This window comes from Hetaerina americana, unplaced genomic scaffold (genome assembly GCF_022747635.1).
Source record: "Hetaerina americana unplaced genomic scaffold, ioHetAmer1.1.p SCAF_213, whole genome shotgun sequence".
Classification (NCBI taxonomy): domain Eukaryota; kingdom Metazoa; phylum Arthropoda; class Insecta; order Odonata; family Calopterygidae; genus Hetaerina; species Hetaerina americana.
The window spans coordinates 101,613-122,691 of record NW_027286779.1 but is presented as its reverse complement, the minus strand read 5'-3'; the positions used below and the strand labels follow the sequence as shown (position 1 = coordinate 122,691).

General features: G+C 37.4%; 1 long non-coding RNA gene across 1 annotated transcript; it reads left to right on the top strand.

Moving 5' to 3' along the window:
• Positions 1 to 13,676: 13,676 nt before the first annotated feature.
• Positions 13,677 to 21,079, top strand: LOC139688666 (uncharacterized). The gene is made up of 3 exons (XR_011700776.1): positions 13,677 to 13,789; positions 19,656 to 19,834; positions 20,895 to 21,079. It is a non-coding gene; the product is annotated as an uncharacterized lncRNA (long non-coding RNA).

Below are 21,079 nucleotides of genomic sequence, written 5' to 3'. Positions count from 1 at the left end.
CCACGGTTATCCCATACACCAGAGGACAAATACATGCGTGCTACCCCGAAGTAAAACGGTTGAGTGACTAAGAATACTAGATTCGTTTTCCAATAATGTATAGTTTTAATATTCTGATATTCAAGGAAAATAAAGTAGTAACGTCATACATTGCATTACTAAAATAAAATGGAGTGAAACAAATAGATAAAATACTTACGCTGTAAGTTTTTCAGCCGAACTAATATTACAAAACAAAAAACATGTTTTATTTTATAAAATAATATTTTAGGTTGGATAATGCGTGGTAATGAAAGCTTAATGTTAATCATTGAGCATGTTTTAATAGTCCTAACTCAAACATCCATTCTGTGCACTTTAATTAAATGTTAATCGAATTTTATGTAAAATAAAAAGTGATTAAATTTTAGGAACAAAAAGTCTTTGCAGATAATAATCTGTTCAGTGGAGCCTTTTCCCTGAGGCTTATTCACTTAATTTCTGAATTCATTGATGCATATTTTAATTCATACAAAATTTCGTTTAATTACATTTATAACAGGTGGTTTACATATGGGTTCCAAATTGGTTTCAAAAGTAAAAATATGCGCACTCACGGAAAGAGTTGGTTCGAAAAACCGTAATGAAGTGAAATGCAACTCTCTCAGGACGAGACTTCGATCCTTCAAGATTTCAGGTGTGTCATAAGGATGCTATAAATGGAGTTAAGTGTGGAGTTGGTTCAGGAAAAATGAACGACTGCGGATATTAGAGTTTTTCTGGATTAAAGTATAACTTACATCTGGCACGAAAATTACCTTACATCCATTTGATAAGATCAATTTATTATAATAATAAAATTTATTATTAATATTAATAAAATGAAAATAAAATTTATAAAAAAGCAAGATTTGAAAACCAGTTGCATGCATTTTGATGAGATATAGATTTTGGAACAACATCATCAATATGCACTATTTTTGTATGCAATTCTAATTTAATGGTTATAAATCGTGACTAAAGTCAGTAACTCAAAAGGAGGAAAGTAAAATATAAATGCTGAAACTATAAGGAAGTAATACCAACAATCACATCTCAAAAGTGAGGTATTTTTTTTCTTTTGGGGAATATTGTAAGCTATCCAAGAATTTTCTTATTTCTCATGAGGGGGACAGTATTTAATTCTCAGAAACATGATGCAATAGAGTGTGAGGACATAATCAAATACGTATCACGTGGATGAGCATCATCGAGAGAGCCTGGATATCACGAGAAATTCCCGATGGCACAGAGCAACATATGGAACGAGTTTTTAACGGAATTGTTAATTCAAATGAAATACTTCGTGTGCATTGATAATGAATTTGATGGTAAGATTCAAAGATATGAGTGTTTCGTGCAAAAAGGTATTGACGTACATTCTAATGCGAGTCATTTAAGAAGACCCTGGTGTGAATTAGTTTCTATGACATTTTTAGTTAAGATGACGGTACAGGCCTACATCTCCCACTCCGTCAAGCTTTAATATTTGACTGATACGGTTGATTTCTTCCGAAACAATCGAAAATATATTGAAATTAAATTAGGATCACTTGGGAATTATTTCTTGCCCAAGTTATTTGGTAATCACTTGGGAAATAATCTCTGGAAGGTAGAGCAGAACAGGTATGGTACCCGAAGAAAATGCCTATGCATAGTCCCGGCTCAGAGGAACGAAGGTAGGTAGGTAGCGATCGCGGGGAACAGGGATGCTTGTGAATGCAGGATTGGGTTCGTGGATGGCGTAGCTACTACTACCGGGTTGATTGAACTGCTTGAGGTCAAGGGGCCGCGAGTGATGCTATGGTTGAAGTTCATCATAAACCTAGTGAATTATTGATTCGCACCTGTCCTCAGTTTTATTTTGACGTACAACCGGTTTCACCTTGATAAGGCTTGAAGTGTGAAACTGGTTTTGACACCGGGGAAAAACTGAGGAAAAGTAAAAACAAAATTATAGGTTTATCACTAGGGGAAATCGCGAATTCCTCCATTATCACGCATACAATATTTGAATTTTCTAGAAATGCTGAGGTAATCGATTAACTTTTGCCGCAGGGAAATTCCTTTTGAAGGCCCACATACGAGCCTCATATAAATCCCTCGTACTGTCTCAGCAGTATTGCTAGCGTGAGGCCATTACCCCTAATCGGAGTTATTCAGGGAATGATAAAGTCACCAAACCTAATAGCCATCGTCATGTCGCCTAGCTCACTCTCTTCCTTTGAGGACTCCGGCACTAGTTCTTTTGACGTACCAAAGGAAATATGGGCACTAGTTACCATGACTAGAGGAAAGATTGGCATGGAGACCATAAAGCAGTGGTGGTCAACCTTAAGCGTACCATGCGCCAATATTTTCACAGACGTATTCAAAGACGCCATACAACTCAAGCAAGTTTTTTACCTCCTTACTTTCACGTTTGGGGTTGTAAAATAGGAAAAAGGGTAATTTCTGCTTTGCCTTAAGGGAGAAAAAGGAATAACTCAATCACGCAATTCAATTAATTTATTTACGCCATTTCAAAATGAACATGTTTATTCTATGGAAGGGGTCCTGGAATATGATTTATGACAGTGATTTCCCTTTTAAATAAAAGTATGCTATGACTTAATAAACATTTTAAATTAATTAATTATTGAATGAAAAATAATATCTACGTATTACAACACGAAAGCATTAATTACCTTTATTGAAACTCTGGAGCGTGCTTGGACATTGCTAGTTTTTTAAATGTTTGGTGTTAAATTTTTATCACTGAAAGCAGCTGAGAGTTATTCAAATTTGAGTCAGTTATTCTCGATCTCGTTTTGCTTTTAATCAATTTCATGGATGGAAATGCTTGTTCACACCTGTATATCATCCCAAAGCGACATGTATGTATAACGTTTTACATATTTTCTTAGCTCAGGGAGATTTTTACTTGGTAATGAATGCCAGAAATTAATGATCTGGAAGAATTTTGACCTGAAAAACCTCATAAAATTTCATTTTCAAGACTTAATTTATTTTTAAATTGATCAGTTCTATTTGTATGTTATTAGGCAACTGCGTAACGTTTTGTTCACTAAATGAAAATAGATTTCTAAATGCGAGAATGCAGTCTTCTTCTTCTGTAGATTCATGAAAACGGCTTTCAAATGACTTTTCTTGATTTTTTCAGTGTGTATGGTCAAACTGCTATTATCCGCAGCACATTCACTCTGTTCTTTCAAATGTGGAAATTTACTTAGATCTTTATTTTCTAACTGGGAGATAAGCAGTTTTAATTTCATTTCAAAAGAACTGTTGCTATTTACTAAGTTAGACAATAATTTATTCTTTCCATGTAGTTTTAAATTTAGATCATTGAGATGGCTAGTAACGTCAATTAAAATAGCCAAATTAAATGCCAGTTATTGCCAAATAATAGGGTTCTTTCATCAGGTAGTTCATTTTCCTGTCCCAAACAATTAAAAACTGCACTTTTCAATTTCCACAATCTCTTCTGAAACTGACCTCTGGAAAGCCTGCGCACTTCACAATGAAGGATAAATTCACCATACTCCAAATCTAACAATTCACAGTATTCTCTGGATTGGTCTATTTCATACTCTTGCTCTAATTTTATTCACAAATTTTACAACTGGCAACATAACGTGCTGTATAATAAAATTTTTATCTCACAGTGCCTCTTGGTGTATAATGCAGTGATATTTCAGTGCAGGACATTTTTAAAAAATTTCAAGCAAAGTTGTAGCGGCATTGACTCAGCCTATCATTGATGGCAATTCGTCAGTACACACACTGATAAGTTTGTTACAATCTAATTTTAGATCTTCCAGGCATGATTTCATCTTTTCAAATATGTCTGCTCCTCTTGTTTTAACATACAATGACTCCAGACTGTAGAGTTCTTCAAAGATATTAAATTATCATCAATTCCTCATATAAAAATGTTTAACTGGACAACATCGCATATGTCCATTGATTCATCCAAAGCTAGAGAAAAGAAAGCACAAGAATGGACGTCTTGCAGTTGCTGAGGTACATCCTGGGAGAGTTTCTCCATACGTCTCATAACTGTCTGCCTTTATATAGCTATTTCGTCTGCCTTCCCTTCCAAAACTTTATTGCCAAGATGGCGTGCAAATATTTGGATACAAGGCTTAACAATTTCTTCTCCATCAGAAAAAGGTTTCTTTTTTTTCGCCAATGCTAAAGCAATTTCATATGACGCTTCTTTCATTGAAAAGTCTTCACTAGTTACTTTAACAAATATATTTTGTCTTTTTATGATTTCTTTCTTTTTATTAGTTAAATATTCTTTTCGTAACTCAGACCCAAAAACAAGCTTTATTTTTTCTTCTACATTAGTCTGATGCTGTATTGTAGTGTCTCTTAAGATCATATTATCTATTATGTTAAAGAGTAATTTCACAAACGACATGCGTATGTGAAAGAGTAGTTTCACCTACGTACGTCGTATCACACGGAATATCAATTATGTGGAATTTGAATTCTACAGAATTTGAATCCTGCATGTTCGCGTCAAGAAAATGTGGTGGCGTTGTTCTTCAACAAACCCAATACAGGGTTCGTCCGGAAAATAAGTGTACTGATTTTTTCCCGCCGCTCCAGGCGCGCCCAGCACCGCTCTGACGGACTGCGATTGGAGGGGGGTATGTTGGCAAGCGACGCTGAAAAAGGCAGTCGGCTCTGAGCTGTGGTGTAGTGAGGAGCTCTGTTAACGCGAACCTCCACGCTCGACCCACGTCACGGAACGCGATGCCGAAGCAGCGTTATTCCATCAAATTTGCGGTAAAGCTTGGGAAATCGTCTACCGAAACTGTCGGTATGATTAACCAAGCTTACGGGGAGTCAGCCATGTCCAGAAACATGATCTTTCGGTGGCACAAGATGTTCGTGGAGGGCAGAGAAGAGGTCGACGACGAACCACGGCCTGGACGCCCATCAACGACACTCACCGACGAAAATGTGATGTACTGAACTCTGATCGTCGTCTTAGTGTTTGGATGATAGCAGAGCAGTGTAATGTGCCAAAAACAATAGTGCACGAGATTATTAGGGAGCAATTACAGATGCGAAAACATCTGGCGGCTGCATCACGACAATGCGCCGTCTCACACCGCGCTTGTCGTGTCGGACTTCTTGGCCAAGCACGGCGTGGCAACGCTGCCGCACCCGCCCTACAGCCCGGACTTGGCACCACCGGACTTCTTTCTGTTTCCGAAGATGAAGAGGAGTTTGAAAGGAACGCGATACGGGACTTTGGACACCGTCAAAGAGGCCGTGACGACGTGTCTTCGAGAGGTTCCCGATTATGCCTTCGCGGGAGCGTTCCAGGAATGGGAACGCCGCTGGAACAAGTGTATCGACTCACAAGGGTCCTATTTTGAGGAATATTAGCTTAAGATATGTAAAAGTGTAATAAATTTTTTTTCCTGAGCTCAGTACACTTATTTTCCGGACGAACCCTGTATATATACATATATATATATATATATATATATATATATATATATATATATATATATATATATTTAATATGGAATCTATCTTTCAATCACTTTCAATTCAAAAACCTTGCTAGTATACTCAATAAAACACTACTTCAAACTCCACGCCACGATGGCTCATTCAGAACTGACTGACCATATCGAACGCTCATTCGCACATGACTTAACACACAATGTGTTGCTAGTGCGCGGTGTTTGCGATTGTTTGAGCAGGAACGTGCAATGGCAATACCGATGAAATATTTGAACGTTTGTAAATCCACCTAAAGTAACATCTCGCAAGTTTCATACTGTTTCAGACAACGAGAAGTTGAACATTACCGAAGTCTGTATGAAATGAACTGAGATCACTTTGGTGTTGAAAATATTAAGATGGATTCAGTTATGACATCTATTTAAAAAAATAAAGTAGGCGCAAGGATGTAATGCGCTACTTGTAAACTTCCACCCCTACGCTAATAGGTTACGGGCCTTATTCACAAGGGACACAGCTACTGTCTTCGACTCATCCCTCCTACGAGTGACAATCTCCCTTCAGTGTACTAAGCCTAGTATTAGGTGCAAGGAAATACGTTTACCAGAAAATGTAATAACAGTAATAAACTAGTGGAGCAACTGGCATGATAAAATAACAGATATTGACTTTCAATTAGATCTTTTTTGCTGTCTAATACTTCGTGACTCTTGAAGTCTCCCTACTGAATACATTCCTGAGAATGATAGTAATACAATATTCTTCAACCAAGCTCCCTTGTTCAATCCAGAATATCTTGGAATTCGGTCTAACCAGAGTTTGGTCATCAGCAAACCTAACTGATTTTACGAAGCCCCCACCGACTTTCATTCCCATCTCCAGTTGTTCCCATGCCTCTTTAATCGTTTCGTCACCATGTACGTTGGACAGCATCAGTCATTATGGACAACCCTGCCTTACACCTCTATCTAATACTGCCCATCCAGACTATGCGTTCCCCACACGCACCTGAGTAGTCTGAGACACGTAAATGTTGCGGATTAGCCTCCTGTCCCTCCAACCTATTCCAATTTTCTGCAATATACTCAGGAGTTTTTCCCAATTCACACTATCAAACGCCTTTTTGAGATCTGTGAAATTCTTGGGGATAGAGGTGGTGCGGTGGCTAAGGCACAGGCATCCCACCGCGAGGGTTGGAATCCTGGAGGCGGCAAATTTTTTTTTCAGTGGTATCTCAAGGTATCTTGAGGTGCTTTGTGGAGAGCACTTTGAATGAGTATGACGTCCGTCGGATGGGACGTCAAACGGCGGACCCCTAAGCGCCTTTCGACAAGAGCAGGCTAATGCCGACGCCGGGTTTCTCTCCGCCCTTCCTTTCCCATCCATCCCTAATGGCCCAAATGACCTTAGCTGTCGTCTCCCCTAAAACTACTACTCTGTTTTCTTGGTGCCACGGTGTCTCCTGCCTTGGAGTCTACCTAACATTAATTCAACCTCAGTCGTGTTGGATTGATAAGTACATCTCGTCTTCTGTAAAAACGCGTAGTGTCTTAACTCAACTAGGCACTTTTCTTCCTGGTTATAACTCTACTTGTCGTTTCATTCCTCGGAAATGTTTCAAGCATGTCAAACAGCGGAAATGTTTCGGTTTGGCCCGATTCCGGAAAGATTTCCGCCGTTTTACATGTTTAAATATATTAGTGGAAGTTAGGCTTCTTGGTGAATATTTATATTTGGTTTTAGCTACCACGACAGTAACTTTTGACGTAGTTATCCGTCTGAATATATAATCCGTCTGTGCTAATATGCATTATAATACAACAATTTCAGTGTAAAAATCATTCAAAAATCAATGCCGCTCAAGGCGAATTATTTTTACTGTCTGAAATGTTTGCATTGTAATGCATATTAGCGGATGACTCCGTAAAAAATTACTGTCGCGGCATCTCCCGCAGTTTCTTGGAGTTTATATTCAGTGATGTTGGTAGGCGCAGTTCAGTTTTCTAGACTACCTATTAAACTCTTCAATTAGTATTCCATCTTTCCCGGAGATGAAGCTGCGGCGAAAACTAATTTATTATTAATACCCATCTTGTCACTGCGGGGCAAAAACTGTATTCTGTATATTTGACTCCAGAGAATTAGAACCCTGAAATTAATATATGTATGACTGACTTTCAAATCGTCAGTATTGTCGCGTGACGAAGGGATTGATTGTTAGAGTTTGTCAAGTGCATTTATTTGAGGAGTGTTTATCTGTCTCAATATCCAATTTTTCCTAACCCAATACCCTTCGTCATTTAATCGAAACGTAAAGGCTTTAAAAAAAGTAAGAATAAATCATCCTCCATGTTGTAATGTGTCTGGTGATTAACATCCATTCTTCACTTTTTCCTATCTATTTTCACATTTGCATTGATTTTCAATGTATGAAAATATTAATGAGAAGATTCGTAAAGTAACCCAGAGAATATTTATTACGACGCACTTTTATGGCGACCATCTATTTTACTCATTGATTCTCTCTTCGTTAGTGTAGCGGTGTGTCAACTGCCGTGCGATTTCCTCTAGTCACTGGAGAATTGATTATGATATTTTCGAGTATCATGGAATCTGATATGTTTTCTCAAATTTTGACAATTTATACTATTGATAAGGAACTCGTAGAACAATGGATGCTCATCAGCAGACGATGTGTAACGCAAAGTGGTTCATATCTGTGCTAGAGTTAAAATTCACACCTTTTCTAAGAAAATAAATTACACTTCGACAATCATTTACGTCGAAAACATTTTAAATGCTGCTGAAACACAGGGTCTACGAAACTTAAGCTTTCGCCATCTGTGCCTTTATAAAATATGCATCGGAAATCTCACGGCTACAAAATTTGATTACATTTTTCAATATTAAACTTGGATATGATTTTATGGCCCTCAAATAATGGGTAATCACTTACCTACCTGCTTTGATGGTGAATCTATTTAAATGAATGTTAAACGAGAATGACTATACCAAAGTATTTGACGCTTATGTGTTCCTGTTATATTCCTGTGAGTAAATATAAAGAGCTATTATTATGAAGATCGGATTAGAGGGCCTAATCTATATTTTCTTTTATGTTCCAGTACGTCTTTATTCGTCGACCTTGCACAAATTCTGGTATTTTAGTCTATCCAATTAATAACCGACACTATAGCAATGGAAATATTTGCAAATTAATTGGATTTAATGCTGAACAATTCATAGGTTGGCACTGAAACCATTTTTATTGCTATTTTAATAGCCATATTGAAGAGTTTTTTAAGGATAAAATAACAAACTCTAAATTTTGAATCATTCGTAGTATATTTAAAAAGAAAAAAGTGACTTTCTCATATGAAGCACAAATTTAAAACTTCGGTTATTAAATTCAATGGAAGAAAGAGTAAAATCACGTCTTTATGAAATTATTATTGTGGTTTTCCATAATTTTTGACCCCCCTGTTCATGTTACTCATAACTATGAATATTAACGTTATCACCTCTTTTGAGAGTTATTGAAAAACAGAATTGAATCCTGTTATTACTTTGTTTAAACACTTATTATCTAAAATGATTCTTATAGGTAAATAATTTAATGGTAAAAGTGATATCAAATTAAGAGATGGTAATATTTAATTTGAAATTAAAATAAATTAGGATCGTAAGGGTTCAGTTACATTATATATATATATATATATATATATATATATATATATATATATATATATATATATATATATATATATATATATATATATATATATATATATATATATATATATATATATCTAATGGGCTGACACAATACAACACAAATAGAATAGAATAGCAACATTTAAAAGGACACTCACACGGATAATTGTTCGAGCTTTCGGCCCTCTCAGAGGCCTTCAAGACTTGACACGAGGAATGACCGCGGGGAGAAAGCAGTTGGGATCTGCAGAAGACAGGGGTTAGTCATCACCAACACTTGGTTTAGACATCACAAAAGACGCAGGTATACATGGAAAATGCCAGGTGACTCACAAAGGTATCAGCTAGATTATATCCTGGTTAGACACAGGTTTAGGAACAGTGTGATAAATTCCCACAGCTTCCCGGGAGCGGACGCGGACTCAGACCACAATTTAGTTGTTATGAAATGTAGCGTACGTTTCAAAAAGATAAGGCAGGGACGGCGAGTTAGAAAATGGAATGTAGAAGCATTAAATGGGTTGAAAAGGAAGGAATACAAACAGGTGGTAGAGAAAATCATGGAGAATGGTAAAGGGCTTAGTACTATCGAAGAAAAATGGGAAATGATCAAGAAAGGGTTGTCTAAAGCCGCAAAAGACACTATTGGAAGCGTTTACGCTAAAAGGACTAGGAAACCATGGATCACGGATGAGATGATTACAAAGATGGATGAGCGGCGAAAATGGAAGAATATAAATACAGAATTAGGCAAAATGAAGTACAAAGTATTGAACAATAAATTGAGGCGGGCTACAAATAAAGCAAAGGAAGCAGGGTGGAAGACGCAGTGCGAGGATATGGAAAGTCTGCAGAGGTAGGGTGAAATCGGTGCGATGTACAGCAAAGTTAAATCGTTATCGGGAAGTAAGAAAGGAAGAGCCATGCTAACAGTTAGAGATAAGGCGGGTAAGGTAATAGTTGACGCAGGGAAGATCCAAGAGAGATGGAAGGAGTATATAGAAGAACTGTATAGTAAAGAACTCAGACCAACAAAGTTAGACATTGAAAAAGAAAATGACGTAGAGGAAGACAGCTTAGGTCCAGGCATACTAGACAATGAGATAGAAAGGGCATTAAGGGAGATGAAACTAAATAAGGCCGTGGGGGTAGATATCATTCCCGTGGAACTTTTAAAATGCTTAGGAAAATGTGGGAGGAAGAGGCTATATGGGCTGATCCATAGCATTTATGAGGAGGGAATCTGGCCGGAAGACTTTGTGAGAGCAGTTTTAGTTCCGATTCCGAAAAAGGTAAAGGCCACGTCATGTGAGGACTATAGGACAATTAGTTTGATATCCCACGCAGCTAAAGTTGTTCTCAGGATCATAAACAAAAGGATAGAGAGTAGGGCAAATGATTACTTAGGGGATGATCAGTTTGGGTTTAGGAAGGGGAGAGGTACGCGTGATGCCATTGCAGTAATGAGATTATTAATCGAGAGGAATATAGAACACAACCAGGAGGTATTTGCCTGTTTCGTAGATTTCGAAAAAGCGTTTGATAGAGTGAATTGGGAAAAACTAATGAGTATTCTGCAGAAAATAGGAATAGATTGGAGGGAAAGGAGGCTAATCCGCAACCTGTACATGTCTCAGACTGCTCAGGTGCGAGTGGGGAACGGGGAGTCCGGTTGGGCAGTGTTAGGAAGGGGTGTAAGGCAGGGGATCCCATTATCACCGTTGCTGTTCAACCTGTATGCAGAGGAAATGATCAAAGAGGCATGGGAAGAACTAGAGGTAGGAATGAAAGTGGGCGGGGAATTCGTAAAATCAGTTATGTTTGCTGATGACCAAGCTTTAGTTTGTCAGTCAGCCAAGGGGCTGCAAGCATTGCTGAGTGAATTGGAAATTCAGTGCGACAGGTATGGGATGAGAATCAACATTAGTAAAACAAAGGTTATGCGATTTTCTAGAAAGAAAAAGGCCAAGCTTAACATTAAAGTAGGTGGGCAAAATAAAATAGAGCAGGTAGAGCAGTTTACGTATCTCGGTAGTGTTTTGGACCAACACGGTCAAAGTAGTAGGGACGTAAGGAGAAGAATTGCGCTAGGCAAAGAGGCTTTCACGAGGAGGAGGGAGTTGATGACGGGGACTTTGAGTAAGGATGTTAAGAAAAGACTTGTAAAAACTTTGATATGGAGCGTAGCTATGTACGGCGCGGAAACGTGGTCATTGAAGCAGGAGGATAGACGTAGACTGGAGGCTTTTGAAATGTGGGTGTGGAGAAGAATGGAGAAGGTGAAATGGACCGAGAAGAAAACAAATGAGGAAGTACTTGGTATGGTGGGCGAAGAGAGGGGTTTGTTGGGAGCAATCCTATGGAGGCAGGAAAAGTGGATGAAGGGGGTGTTGACCGGCAGTGGGATGTTGAAGACTGTGATAGAGGGTAGAATGTTGGGCAAAAGAGGAAAGGGAAGGAACAGGATAGGGATGTTGGACGGGATGAAGGGCGGAAGAAAGTACTCAGAGATGAAGAGGGACCTGGTGTAGAGTAGAATTTAGGGTTGTGTTTTGTTAGTAGTCACAAAATATTTGTTTGGTAGTTGTGTCCATCGAAAAACCTACCTTAACCGGTAGATTACCTTAAAAAAAAAAAAAAAAAAAATATATATATATATATATATATATATATATATATATATATATATAAACACAGTAATCAACCCGAAGGTCGGTTTAGTAGGTGATGGTAGAGATCACCCAGTACTAAGCCCTATACGGCGTGTGAAATTCACACATCAGGGCAGGGGGACCAGTTCCTTTCCCTGTGACGGTTATGGTTTCCTAGGAAGATCTGGTACCCGAAAAATCACTTAGCTTGGGTGGAGCTGCAGGTGCTCAGAGTGCCTTGCCAGGGATTGAAACCAGGACCCGCCGGTCAGTAGTCCAACACTCTACCCCCTGGACTACCGCGACCCACACACACATATATATTTTTCTATATATATATAAACATATATATAATATTAAAATAAATTACAATAGGCAGAAGATTTGAAATCGCTGCACGATTGTCCATTGTTCTTTCTGGAATTTCAACTACTGGAATAGTGATATCTATGCGTAGAGTCACAATTTCAGGATTCAGGCAGGATTTTGGCGGTCGGCCATGCGTCTTAAAGAGTTGCTTTGATGTTTCCCGTAAAAATCTTGAGACTTTCCCTGATTGTACAGAATTTTGGAGAATAGCTATGGGCATTTTCCTAATAAGGAACCTTCTTTGGCGGAAAACCTTGAAAATTCCGTACAATTGTAGAGAATTCCATGCGTCTTACGGAATAGATTGAACATTATTTTTTAGCAGAGCGGAAGGACGTATCTAGTTTCCCCATAAAACTCGCGGTTGTAAAAATAATGAGAGACTCACGAAATGAATCTATATCAGTTTAAATGAAGGATGCTCATGGAAAATTATTTATCCTTCAATTTTGGCTCCTAATTTTCTATCACTACGAAATAATGTGGTGCCAACCTGATTTAAGGAACACCACCGAATTCCCGCGAGGATAGCGGATTCGATTGTTCCTGTTTTAATCCTCCTTATACTTATATATATATATATATATATATATATATATATACTCTATTCTTTTTCTTTTTCTCTTATGTGCGTATTTTTCATCCTCTCTCGAAATATATTTAGTCGAAAAATGCATTTATATATTTTTTTCGCCAAATTTAGTCATGATGGCAATGTTGAAAATTTAAGCCCCATACATTACCCCTTTTTAAGGCTGTTACTTGTAAAATGAAATAATTGAATCACTTCCAAATTACTCATTATGTTAGCTCCCATAGCTTAAAATTTCATCATTCAGAAGTTTTTTAAAAAATGCCCTCTTCTGTCTCTGTCCCTCATTCTCCTGCTGCAAAAATTCATGGGAATCGCAGGTGGACGCCCCCCTACCTTTCGTGTGCGAATTTCACACGCCAAAATGCTTAGTTCGAGGTGAGCTCCATCCTCATGAATCGAAATCAACCTTCGAGTTGATCACCGTAGTAGTTGCTTTCTTCCCCTTCCTAAAATCAAGAAGATCCTTGCCCAAGAAAAATCAAAATGTACGATATCTACAAAAAGTTTAACGAGATATTCAATTCAGAAAGGGTATTTATCGAAGGGAATTCCGTGCCTCTTCTCCAGTAAACCGTCATCCCAAATAAATACACCATTTTGACACTAATTCTTTGAGTAAAAATGACCCGTTCAAAAGTTGAGAAAAAGGTGTTTTTCGAGGTCTTTCCATCTGAGTGATGTCCTCCGATATGCGGCCGGCAGATGAATGGGGAACAATTGGCGTGATCATTAAGCCTCTCCCCACTCCTCTCTTCAATTGGTTGCTCAAGAGGTTTCCTTCAGGGTTAAAATACGCTCTCCCGAGGATCTGTGTTTATTCCGCTACGGGACGACGGACGAACAACATTGGCAGAAGCAGCACCCTGCTCCTTGAAGGCGAAGTCAATCTCTCCATAGAAGAGAAACCAGGTCGTTTCATCGGTGCGAGGGATTGGATTATTTCGCAGAGGTATGAAATGGATAGCCTTGATTCTTGAGCGATAATTCTAATGATTTCGAAACGAGTGAAAATTATATCATGACTGGAATTTAAACATTATTCGTCACCGGGAGAATTTTCACGCGGCGCCGTTTTAAAAGGGTTATCAGTTTCATGATTTGAGGCCACCGCATATGAGTAATACAAGGCCGAGTCGTTATTACTTTTGAGCTGATTTGTGAAAACTTCACTCCTGAGCATTGAAATAAAAAAACCATCAGTAGTAGTCTCACCTGAAAATGGGAGGCATAGAAACCACCACTGCATTAACTTTTGCGCCTACATTTTTAATTACATATTTTTCCTCAAAACTAATTATGTGAATAATTCACGTGGTAACATCATTCTTCCATTTCCAAAATGAATAGTTCATATTTTTGTTTTCTTGTGGAGTAAATTTTATTTAGGTATATATGTCACTTGTAGTAACTAGCATAAATATATTATTCCTGTAGATTTTATTTATGTTCATGAAATTGACACTTCAAATGTGTGATATGTTCCCATGACAAATTATCATTGGACTTGACCAGGTTCCTAAACCGGACTGTCGAAGATTTTTTCATGACGAATTTTCGTATATTATTGCTTGTATCAAGTGTTCGCGACTACATATAATGTTGCATTGTGAATATCTTTTTAGATTATGGTTTAATAGCATACATTAATCCACCAAGGGAATACTTTACTTTTGTAAGAAGAGTTTGAGGACTTTTAGCTACTGAATGTTTACCCTTATTCCGAGCCACCATTTCAAAGCATGGCATTACTTTTCGGAGTTCATCTCGTTGACTTAACATCAACCAATGAGTAATGAGGATCGTTGCATATGGTATATATTAATACATAAATTTTGACTCTGTAAGCTACAAAAACCAAATGTACGAATGGTAACATTTCATTTATCTTTTTCTTTCATTAAATCTTTATCACTGTATAGTGAGTCAGGCCTCGAAATTTAGGGTGAATTCGGTCACATTCTCTCCAAGTGGGTGTTGCATCTTAATTAAGTTGGATGTTAGGGAATTTTTAGTCTTCCAGGTGATTGATGGTTTTCTGATCATCCCGGAAATTATTAAAATACCCTTTATTTTAATGAATACGTCAATAACTCGATTGGAAACTTATTTTTTTCGTCTCCATCTCCAGCCAGAATGTCTGATTAGAATCGAGGAAGAGTGACCTTAGCAGTAATCAGGTTCTTATGGGTATCGCCTTCGTTTTCACTTACAGATCCGTTGTGCTACAATTTATTTTCCCATAAATTAATCCCATTAACTGTCAATGTTATAGAAGAGTATTACGTTCATGAATATTTCATTCACGTAAACTTCTTCTTTGGTACACCAAAGGCAGTGTACTTAAAAAAAGTAGAAATTGAGAAATTTCATCAATCTTGGGATACGTTTAACTATGCTCTCCACTTCATTCTCGTTTCTCTTCATGCCTTCATATTTCTGTTTTCTCGCCGGCCACGTCCTGTGTTTCATCCAGGATCTTCGTCTACAGCATTATCCCTTTACTTGTCCTTCCAATAAGTTTCTCCGTTCTTCTTTCGCTAATCTCTATAGACATCTACTTCAGCTCGTCATGGAACCGCTTCGTTAGAAATGTCAATTTGATCTTCGACATTCTACATATGCATCACATTTTCGTTTCCTCCAATCTTTTGTCCACCGCTGTTAACGAATAAGCTGAAATGGAGTCATATTTTGAACACAAAGTTCACGAGAAAAACAAACTCGATCCGCCAATAAAAGTTATGAATTATAGTGTTCCAATCACATGCATTATACACTAGAGTTATTAAGTAAATTACCCTTGGAAAACGATTGGATCTATACAGTTTCTTATTCTATATATTTTACTTACTTTAGGTAGATAAATATTCTGCGGTTCTACTCAACCTACTAGAGAAATATACCTTCGTAATTTTCATGTCATATTTTCGAATGCTCGATGTTGTACTTAAATATCAAACAGGATTTAATTCATCATTATCGTAGACACTGCTTGTTGAGTATACCGACTATTCTCTTCCCAAGAGAGAGTTTACTAGAAAAAGAGAGAGACTGAGAGCTTTGTCAAGTTTCAGATTGCTCAGTAATTTCTTTATGCCTTCTTACTTCATACTTAGATGAAGCAACTGGCCTGGTTATTATCTGCATTTCTGATGGCAATTTCTGAAGAAATCCGTGAAAAAAATAGCTAAAAATAAGTCTGACAAAGCGTTCGTTTACGTTTTAACAGTGATTTTAGATTTTAGATATGTTTAGACTAAAATCACTGTTAAAACGTCACTTTCATAGCTGATTCTTTGTTATGATAATCACAAAGCATTGATTAGAACAAGACGATTCCGAAAAAATAATGTTTAAGCATTTCTCTTTAGAATTAAGAGAACGATTGGATGAAATTTCCCGGCTAAGCGCCGGCCTATATAAGGTCTAAGATTAAGTTTTCTTCTGTTCGAACTTACTTTGATGGCATGATGTCAATGTCATATTTGTGAAATAGCCGACTGCAGTCGACAATTTCCGCCACTCCTTGACTCAGATACTAAAAAAATCGCATATTCTATGGCTACTCAAACGTAAACGTTTTTCTTCTGTATGGGAAAGACCACAGCGGTATAGCGAGCCACCGGTAAAGTTACCTACGAAAGAACCTAATACTCGGTGTTGCTGTCCTGACTTGCCTCTGAATTATCGAAAGCAAAATTATGAAGGTAAAACTTTCAGTGAGACTTAATGATTCGTTCGCAAGGAAAGTGTTATTAAACGAAAAAATAGTAAGTGACTCGACGTTTCATGATGAAGAAAGACGATTTCTTGTTGGACTCACGCTCAAGGTCTATTTATCCATTTATCAAAACTTTATCCATTCAGTTGAATTCTACTGAAATCACTCTTCCGTGGGCCCATATCTTTGCAGTCTTGGTCGGACAAACTATTCTTTCTCGCCATTCTATCTCAGCTCTGAATCTATTCGGAAGTCTGTCCCCTATCTTGAGTCGGCCTTGGCAGGTGACCACGGTGTTGACCAAATTACGATGAACAGATTAAACGGAAACTTCTGCCACTGTGATATACTTTCTCTGGATTGCGAATACCATGCTATATAAATTGAGAATTTTTACTGATTGAGGTCGGGAAGGAATACCAAACCAAATAAAATATTAAGCATTGTAATCACAGTATTTGAATTTTCAGAATAAAGAGGATTTGATTATGGGGTGATTCAGTATAGTTTATTTTTCAAATGATTAAATGCTGTACAGTAATCCATAACAGTTTCAAGTATTTGGTCAGATTAATCAGACATCAGTAAATCAGAAGCTACTGGCATAAAGTAAATCCTTAATGCCAGTAAAGCCTTTAAGGCTTGCCATATTGAGGTGTATTCCCTGAATTTATATATATTTATCCTTAGAGACTCCGTAAGAGTTTATCAATAGCCTCGTTGACCTCGACAAGTATTGTGATTCGTTTGTATTGAATAGCATACGGAGAAAAGAGCTAAAAGGTAAATGCCTTCTTAATATAATTGTCAGATTATGTTTTTAATTGGTATTAATTATAACGTGACATATTTTTCACATCTTCACGAACACGAAGATTCTTTAAGGACGGACTGATCACGAAATCATTGTTAAGAACACCTTTGTAAACTGTCGCTCTTCATCCTTCGGCCTTAAAGTTGCTTTTATCCTGCCACTCTTAATTGCCGGAAGTTTCAAAACTTCTGATAGCTTAAACGTTGAAAGAAACCTCAAATTTTGGATTTTTTCGCGTCCAAACTCATGGCTTACTCAAGGAATGATAAAGGAATACCGATGAATTGCGTGAGAAGAATATGATATGAAGCCTTCGTGTTATATTTAAAGTGCAATTATCACTGGATGTGTATACTTTTGTACAAATTATTTCCATTTAAAAAGGCAATTTCACTGGAACACATGGTCTTACATTAATGTGCTAAGAAACAAAAAGTAATTCTAACTCGTCGATAACAACAAGGGAATCAGAATGTGCCATCTCGTAAAAGTTATCAATTGCATAATATATAAGTAATGTACAATATAAAAGTTCTAAGTCATGTTAATTATTAATGTAGTTGCCTTCTGCTATTCTCTCCCTCTCTATTTGCTAATGGTTTTGAACAAGATGATTCTTGGTAAAAGTACTCTCCTTTTACATTTTACAGAAACCCAATTTGGAATCGGAAAGAGGGTGGGAGATGACGCAATATTCAAATTAAGAACTAGTGTTTGATAAGGATGAACAGAAGGGTTATCTCCATTGACAATGGAATTTCTTTCTTATATGTTGTTGAATTTGTATAAAGAAAGCTTCGTAGGAACAGATAAGTTTCGAAACCCGAAAGATAATTCATTCATTTTTTCATATTCATCGACTTAAAAGACAGCTTGGAAATTTTACACCTGGAATAAGTAGCATACGTCGCGTGAAACACAACTCTTAATGTGTGAATTTCACACGCCGTTGAACATATTATTGGGTGAACGGCGTAGTTGTGTTGTACGCGACGTAAGCTACTTATTCCAGGTGTAAAATTCCCAAGCTGTCTTTTAAGTCGATGAATATAAAAAAATGAATGAATTGTCTTTCGGGTTTCGAAACTTTTCTGTGTGTGTGGAAAAAATATATATATTATATATATATATATATATATATATATATATATATATATATATATATATATGTGTGTGTGTGTGTGTGTGTGTGTGTGTGTGTGTGTGTGTGTGTGTGTGTGTGTGTGTGTGTGTGTGTGTGTGTGTGCGTGTGTGTGTATACATATACATAAATACATTAAAAATCATTATTAACCGAAACCGTTACTAACCCGAAGGTCGCTTAGGTAGGTGATGGTAGAGTTCACCCAACACTATGTCCAACGGCGTGTGAAATTCACTCATCAGAGTAGGGGGTCAGATCCTTTTCCTGTGCCGCTCATAGTTTCCAGGAAGTTCTGGCACCCGAAAAATCACGCAGCCCGAGTGAAAATGATGAGGTCCGGGAAAAGAACCCGGGGCCTCCGGTCAGTACCCTTGGCTACCACGTCCCCTCATATATGTGTGCAGACATATCGCGTGTCACTAATGTTTTCTTGTGCGAGGACTATCCAAGGTTGATGAGAGAAACAAAAGGGATTCATCGACGCGTGACATAAGTATATCTTTTTAGTCGGAGATATTTTGAGCCAGAATCTCGGCATCACTCGCGTGACTACAAGGATAGTTGATGCAACAAATCCATTTGACATCTTAAAATTAAGACTATTCGTGGGCGTATATAAGTCTAAAGGAACGAATCGGTTCAGAGCGGCTTTCTGTTTCCCCATAGCATTTGCTCTCTATTGGCATTTACCCAACATCCGCCCATCGAATGGTTACTATAATAAATGTCTTTCGACCAGAGGTCTATTATTTTGATAAGATTTATTATTTATAAAAAAGTTTTTAGAATCTGTAACAAAATATGAAGAAAATTTTTAATCAATCGCTATTGACACGTTTTCGGTTGATCTTTTAATATCAAAGGTGAGGATATTATTTTATCATTTTTGATGATTGATGATTAGCATATGGGGTTTCTTAAAACAAAAATGAAAGATTGTGTACATAAAATACTACATATAAAGAGCGCTGCGAGTGCTAAATTCATAGCAGTAATGACTGATGGACATCACACAATCTCGCGATATCTCTTCTCTGAAGCTTGGTGAATCGGATCAACGATTCAACATGAGTTAAGTTTTGCCAAATAATTAGGTCCCATTTTTTGTGATAATCACTCAATTACCTTATTTTCAGATGAAGCCATGGATCACATTCACGTTTGCATTGGTTCTCCTGGTCCATGTGAGCAGTTGGTCAGCTAAAGACGAGTCCAAAGAAGAGGAGGAGGATGAATCTATCGAGATTCACAAGAGTGGGGCTTGCGAGTGCATACCTTATTACAGATGCGAAAGTAGAATGACAGTAGAAGAAAGGTGGGTTTTAACATTTGGATAAACCACATTCCTTTGGATCATGTGACTTTACGCGGAACTGGTGAAATACAAGTACATTTGCCTCCCTCTCAAAAAATATATATAATCTCATGCATGAAATAACTTTTGCCTCTGGCCCTCAAACTACTAGATGTTATTTCATTATTCGCTGATCAATCCTCGATCAAATGAAATTTTTCCTCCATTCGATCTATTATATCACCAGTGTCTCAACTCTGATGACCACCGGCAACAGTGGCCATTACATATTCTTCCCCCAACTCGCGAACTATTCTTGGACCGCGCATCTACCTCATTACGGAAGCATATGGAATAATATTCTTCTTTAATAAAACAAACATAGCCAACCAATAATAGACAACCTACTCATTATTTAAATTCCCCATGAATGGAATCTATTGCAGACTCAGCAATGGCAGCGTTGAACTTTTTTAAAATAGATATAAAAGAGAAAAAAACCTCGTTGCAGGATACAAATAAATACAATGTTTCTATTACTCAATTCAAACCTCAGAAAATCAATGGAGATAAAATATAACTACCTTAAAGCAATAAAAAACAATAGTAATCCATACCCGGGTCACGGGAGAGCTTGGAAAAATCATTCATGTTCAATCGTTAAACGCACAAAGGGTAGATGAAATAATTTATTATGTATCCTAATATGTTACTGTATTGAGAGGAGTACCACCTAAAATACTGTAAAAGTTCTACTACAGTTTAATGTAGATTAAAAGTAGGAATAGAAACTTGGAGGTCTTTCGGCAACGCTTTCAGGCACGAGTCTAGGAATCCAGCGTCTAAGTTACGACGCAACGTAACGTAACAGACCTTCAGTACGGAACCAAGTGTCTGGGCTCTTGACCTCGTTGGCCTCATGCACGCATGCACGATGCCTATTCTCATGCATAAAATTGAATGGCGATCCCAACAACAGTAAAGGGAAAATCGAATGTTAAAATTATTTCAAAAACCCATGACCTCGTCTTTCTCGATAGGTACCTATTTGTTGTTAAAATACTTATCTTTTTTATTTCAGTGAAGCAAAAGAAGACCCATGCCCAAACTATTTGGACGTATGCTGTGATGTGTGAATGGCCAACCGCGTCCCAGGGCGACAAAAAATACATATCGCCATGATTCAAACAATAATATTATTACGTCATTATGTTTCCTTTGCTCTTCTCCTAATGCTAAAAAATGTCTAAATAATCCACTCACAGT